The sequence below is a fragment of the Hydra vulgaris genome, chromosome 08, assembly GCF_038396675.1.
Source record: "Hydra vulgaris chromosome 08, alternate assembly HydraT2T_AEP".
Lineage (NCBI taxonomy): Eukaryota > Metazoa > Cnidaria > Hydrozoa > Anthoathecata > Hydridae > Hydra > Hydra vulgaris.
Window position 1 is genome coordinate 973,705 of NC_088927.1, and position 6,335 is coordinate 980,039.

General features: G+C 27.1%; 2 long non-coding RNA genes across 5 annotated transcripts; both read right to left on the bottom strand.

The window, feature by feature from the left end:
- Window positions 1-1,135: 1,135 nt before the first annotated feature.
- Window positions 1,136-2,128, bottom strand: LOC136084106 (uncharacterized). Of its 3 annotated transcripts, none has more exons than XR_010640339.1 (3): window positions 1,862-2,057; window positions 1,367-1,526; window positions 1,136-1,224 (listed from the first exon to the last, which is right to left on the bottom strand). It is a non-coding gene; the product is annotated as an uncharacterized LOC136084106 (long non-coding RNA). The 3 variants fall into 3 exon arrangements; XR_010640340.1 differs by having other exon boundaries at window positions 1,136-1,227; XR_010640338.1 differs by lacking the exon at window positions 1,136-1,224 and having other exon boundaries at window positions 1,243-1,526; window positions 1,862-2,128.
- Window positions 2,129-2,279: 151 nt separating this feature from the next.
- Window positions 2,280-6,035, bottom strand: LOC136084107 (uncharacterized). Of its 2 annotated transcripts, XR_010640342.1 has the most exons (4): window positions 5,826-6,035; window positions 2,768-2,947; window positions 2,485-2,682; window positions 2,280-2,380 (listed from the first exon to the last, which is right to left on the bottom strand). It is a non-coding gene; the product is annotated as an uncharacterized LOC136084107 (long non-coding RNA). The 2 variants fall into 2 exon arrangements; XR_010640341.1 differs by having other exon boundaries at window positions 2,485-2,947; window positions 5,826-6,034.
- Window positions 6,036-6,335: the final 300 nt, after the last annotated feature.

Sequence of the window (6,335 nt, forward strand, 5' to 3'; positions counted from 1 at the left end):
TGTTATACAGAATTTTAGGATTTAATACGAACACAAAATATTTAAAAAAAAAACAACCATAAAAATTAACATTAGTTAACAAATTGCAGCTTTTATGGAAAAAAATACAATTAATGCAAATGTAAAAATACACAAAATCAAAATTAAGAAAAAAGCAAACAACGAATTTAAAATCATTATTAACCTTTTTTTTTGTTTGTTTAAATTGTATCACAACCGTAGAAGCATTTAATCGTAGAAGCATTTAATCGTAGAAGCATTTAATCGTAGAAGCGTTTAATCGTGATTATATTTTTTGGACGTAAAATAAAAAGTAAAAGTAAAATGTTAATAATAAATTTGGTCATCATTTGATTATCAATATTTGTTTACATTTAAATAATAATAACTATATAATAGTAAAAAAACTATAAAGTAATCCTACCTTTTATAAATCTATAAAGTGATCCTACTTTTTATAAAACTTAAGAGTGATTCTACCTTTTATAAAATTTTAAAGTTATCCTACCTTTTATAAAACTTTAAAGTGATCCTACCTTTTTTAACAAGATCATGTAATTAAATTCATTTACAATATTTGCTCTTTCATAGATGCCTTCCTTTTGTACCTGCTTTGAGTTGCTGTTTTATTTTCAACGCTGAATTTTTTTTGATTTCAACTCTACTTGGCGCTCTTTATGTTTTAACTTTATTTTTTCAAAACTTTTTCAATTAACAAGTAACGCACTTCTGACTTTGCATGAAATCAATCAAAAGGGTTTTAAGTACTGTCTTACCCAGTGGGCATTTGGACGTCCAATGACGTCCAGCATATGTCCAAATTGGACCTAGGACGTCCATTTTGGACGTCTAATGGACGTCCGGTAGACGTCCAAATGAAACACCTTTCGTCCGTCCAGAGCGGACGTCCAAAGACGTCCTTTTTAGACACTTTTTGGACGAACTAAGACGTCTGGCGGACGTCCAAATTCGTCCAAAATTGACGTCCTATCAAGTGTATGGTCGTCGTATTTAGGCATGACACCGAAATCTAGCAATAATTTCTTTTTTTAAGTTAAAAATTTATTTACTTGTTTAAATGTTATAATACATGCTATAATAGAAAAAAATTGAAAAGTTTTTATATTATTTAATTCCTTCCTTTTGCAATTTCACGTTTTAACAAGTCGTCAACAAGTGTCTCAATATTGCCCACGTCAAAACCATCTTTTTCTGAGATGAGCGCTTCTAAAACAAGCAAAATTTAGAACTATTTTTCATTTATATTTAAATGTTATTATGACTTTTTTGTTCTTTATAAAAATAAATAATAAAAACTAATAAAAACTTTAAGTTAATTACAATGTAATTAGGTATGTAAACTAACTTTTTAAATATTTATATAACGTTGTGGCCACACATTTTCGTTTTCCTTTTATCCCATCTTTACTGAAGCAGCTTTGCAAAGGTTGTGTCATTTTGCTGTCTAACACATTTTTAACAAGTCGACGTGGCGTTGAACCACCAACCCCTTTAATCTGTGTAATCTAGAGACAATAAAAACTTTAGTTAAAAAAAAAAGCAAACAAATCAAACAAAACAATGTTATTTGTATTTACAATTGATTTTATTTTACAATGAAATGTTTTTGTCTTTCCTCAAATAGACACAAGATTAATTGTGTCTATTTGAGGAAAGACAAAAACATTGCATTGTAAAATAAAATCAATTGTAAATACAAATAACATTGTAAACTTCTAATAAAAAAAAAATTTAGCTTTTTTAGTTTTGAGTTGTGTTTTTAAAAGTAACATTTAAAACTGTTGATTAAATTTACTTTTCTATGAGGTGGAAAAAAAAAAAAAGAAATTGACAAAACTACCTTTCGAAACCTAGCTGCTTTACTGGAGTTTAATCCATTTTCTTCCTCATCAAACCTTTCCACTGTATCTATTGGTTCTGTTAAAATATCACAATTTGAGAACCCACTGGGTCCCGCATCATTATTTTCAAGTAGCTCCTGACGATCTTTTGATTCACCTTACCTTGATCAAATTGACTTGTTAGTTCCACGAAAATTGCATATTGAAATTCTGAAAAGAAAAGCGAAAATTTAATTAAATATTTAATTTGCGATTTTTCAAAATTAACAAAATATTTATTATTAATTGCAATTTTTGAATTATATTTAATTATATAACATTAAATTCTTAATTCTGAAACTAAAATGAAATAAAAATATTATTATCAATATAATACAAAAAAATGAAACAATTTTCATAAATGAAAAACAATTGATAAAATATATACAAGTAAATACAAAAGTACTCATGCTTGTTTGACATTTCCTTGAAAGAAACTCCACCATCGCCTATATTTGAATGTTTCCTTTTTAAATTACCTGTTTTAAAATCAAGTTGAAAATATAGTTAAATTTTTATTTTGAAAATATAGTTGAAAAAATATATAGTTTTTCTGAAATATCCTTAAATATAACTTCATCACCTGTATTTGAACATTTATTGCTCAGCCTATGAGTAAATCCACTGCTCATAGGTTCATTAGAATTAAAAATGAAGTCTTGCTCTGGACTAGGTGCTCAAACATCTTTTGATTTTCCAAAAGGTTTTCCAGCATTTTTGTTAACGAAATCAGGTGGAAAATCAGGCAACAGACCTGGATCTTGGGCTGGTTTCAGTTTTTCTAATGCAAAAAAATAATAAAGTTGAAATAAATACTAATCAAACAAATAGTTTTTCTGGAATACCTTTACATAAAACTTCGTCACCTGTATTTGAATATCTATCGCTCAGCTTATGAGAAAATCCACTGTTTACAGTTCATTAGAATTAAAAATCAAGTCTAGCTCCGGACTGGGTGCTCGAACTTCTTTTGATTATCCCAATGAGAAGGAACCACTGTCTTGGTTGGTAGACCTTTTTCAGTTATAACAACAATACTAAAAAGCCTGAGAATAAAAAGAGGACTTAATGAACAAATCAAATGTACATACACATTACATTAGTCTTAAACATCTTTTTACTTTTTTTTTAATTAGAAACATAAACCATTCAATTTTTTTTTTACATATAATCGCATATTTAACTTCAGATATTCTAAGTTTTTTAAACAGATTAATAAAACCGAAGTTTAAATAAATCTATTCTTATAAAAAAGGTTTCGAAATAGAAAATTTTAATATAAATAAAGGTTTACTAAGTTGCTTTTTTTTTCAGCCCAAATTTACACAAATTAGTAATGGTATGATAACTTGATCATTTCCATGTGCTGAGCAAACATATTTTCTCCATTTTATATTTGTACAAGTTATTTGATCTGACCAAAGTGTATCTTTTCTTATAAGAAATATTTGTAGTCTTAGAAAAAATAAAATTTTCAAAAAAAATTATCTAGTTCACTCTTTTTGTACATCTTGCATACTAATCTACCATCAGGCAAAATGTTATTCACAAAGCATATACAATCTTGAGTATTAAACCAAGATTTAGTAGGTCAATTAATTTTGGTAATAGTAATTGTTTTCTCAGAGTAAGAATCTTTTAATTCATGAAGCCTTTTAACTATTTCTATTAATGGATTCTGTTTACCATGTTCCAATTCTAAAAATGTCAAAAGGTTTTCAAATAATTTTCTAATTGAAATCATGAAAAAACATCAAGAGAAGATTGAAAAAAATCAATATCATCAGGAAGATGCTTGAGGTTATGTATATTATATTCAGTGAAAGTATCACCATAATGCTCATGTGCATTAGCAACAAAATAATTTAAAAGTTGCCTTGCTGAATTTAGATAACTGCATCGTAAGATGGTTTCCTCTTCACATAGCATGCGTATTGCAAGGGCTAAACTCAAAAAATGTTTGTATCTTTTTGGTTCCAGAACATTTAGTACAACAATGTCTGTGTATAGAAGAAAAGTTCTAAATTCAATAGCCTTCCACCGATTAACTCCAGTTAGTTCACGTGGTTGACTCACAAAATCTGAAGGTAATTCTCCTTTTAGTTCACTTAAAATTTGAGATATCTCTATCAGATCTGCAGAAGCCATTCTTCCTGAAAATATTTGTGGATATCCTCCTTTTAAATACAATAAAATAGAACGCATTACTCCTAAACAAACTAGATGCATATAGTCCAATGGAAACTGTTGAACAAGATTTAGTTGTTGAATTTCATACAATGGAGTCACTATATGCTGATGAGATCTGTTTTCATTATCTAGGTAAGCATACTGACCCGAACATAACCCATAATCAGTTCTTTTTAAAACCAAATTACTATTAATTGTACCATAAACTATACGACCTTTAACACACATAATAGCCTCATCACATTTCTCACAGGTATAGTAACCACTATGTTGTACAATACCCTTCAGAAGACTGCGAGCAGGCGAACCACATGGTATTGCAAAGATTGAGACATAATAGGATTTACCACATAAAACAACTGTTTTATTATGCAGCTCTTTCAGCACATGTGTAAAATTGGTCAAAAACTCAATAGGATTTGGTTTTTTCTGACCACCATATAAGGCAACAGTAAAAGGTTGAAAAACAGAAAATTGGGATGTAATGGGCCTTAATTGGTATCCCGATGATTTAAAAATAGGGAGACCATCTACATTAAAGAGTAGCTTAATTTTATCACAGTTATATGCACTGCGCTTTAAAATTGTTTTAAGGCCTTCCTTTATACCAAGGGTTTAAATTCACCTTCATTTATTTCGGTTGTATCAACTTTGTTCAATGTTCCTAAAACTGTTCTTGAATCTTTTGGAAGTTGGTGCCCATGATTTCTTAAAATTGTTAATAAGTCATTAATATATTCTCATGTAGTTTGATGTTTTAATACCTAAATACAAATGTCTTTTAATAATGATTGACTATCATCCGTTAACTCACAAAATTCAGTATCTGAAGGATAAATGAAACTATCAAAACTTTGCAAAACACTATTTATTTTGGGCTGATGATCACAATCTGATTCATTTTCACTTTCTGATTGCAACAAACAACCATAATTAAAAGTTTTTAAAGCTAAGTTTTCACTAAAATTTGAATCATTTGCTGGGGAGTCAATACATTGTGAAATTACATACACATGACTATGGTTATTATGCCAGTTAGTTATACGCTTCCTAAAAAAACACTTTGCAAATAATAAACTTGTGTAAAATATACACAATATAAAACTGATTTCAATAGAGATAAGGTGGTAAATTTATTTTACTCAATTTGTAACTAATATTATTATTATTATAAACTTTTTCATATATGTAATATTAATTTATTATTATACAGTTGAAATGAAAATTTAAGAAAAGATGAAGTTGAAATTAGTTGAAATTTAAAACACATTTAGAATTAAATATACATCATTTAAATTAGATATATCTTTTGAATCTTACCTCTGGGACTCCTAGAATTAAGATTACCAGAAAATACTAATATATATTTTTAACAAGTACTCCAAAATTTCAATAAAGGATAAAAACATGGAAGCTGTCCTTAAAACATGTAGATAATCTTAGGGTATTTTAGCCTATTAGATTAAAATATTTTTACGAAAACTCTATTATATAGTTTTAGTATAGATATTTTAGCCTAATAAAATAATATATCTGTAGATATTTTAATTTAGAAATACTACTAGAAATATACTATATATTATACTAATATAAAGCTATAACTATAGACTATAAAAGCTGAAATAAATTTTAGTTAAAAAACTTTATATACTATATACTTATGTAGTTTTTTAACTAACATTTATAATAAATGCTAATAAATTCAGCTTTGTTTTACTCAAAATTTACTTGTACCTTTGATATTTTCACTTGAATCTTTTCGTATACGTTTTGCGTTCCATTATTTAATTTTGCAGGAAGACAGAATAATCAACTGTAAGTAATGTGTAATGTAGGAAGTCAGAGTAAGCAACTGTAACAAGCAATGTTGCAATTAGCTCGCTGTTATATAACAGCGTATATAATTATACTCAAAAACACAATTACAATGGCGCTTAATAGTTCGCACAAGCGTGATAATACTTCGACGTCCTTAGACGTCCAAATAAAAAATAAATACAAATATAATTATTTATACATATTTAAACATACAAACATGTAAATAAATATACTTACACATCAATATATATATATACACATACAAATAATACGCACAAATACACATACATATATACGTATATACATATATATATATATATATATATATATATATATATATATATATATATATATATATATATATATATATACTATATATATATATATATATATATATATATATACATATATATATATATATATATA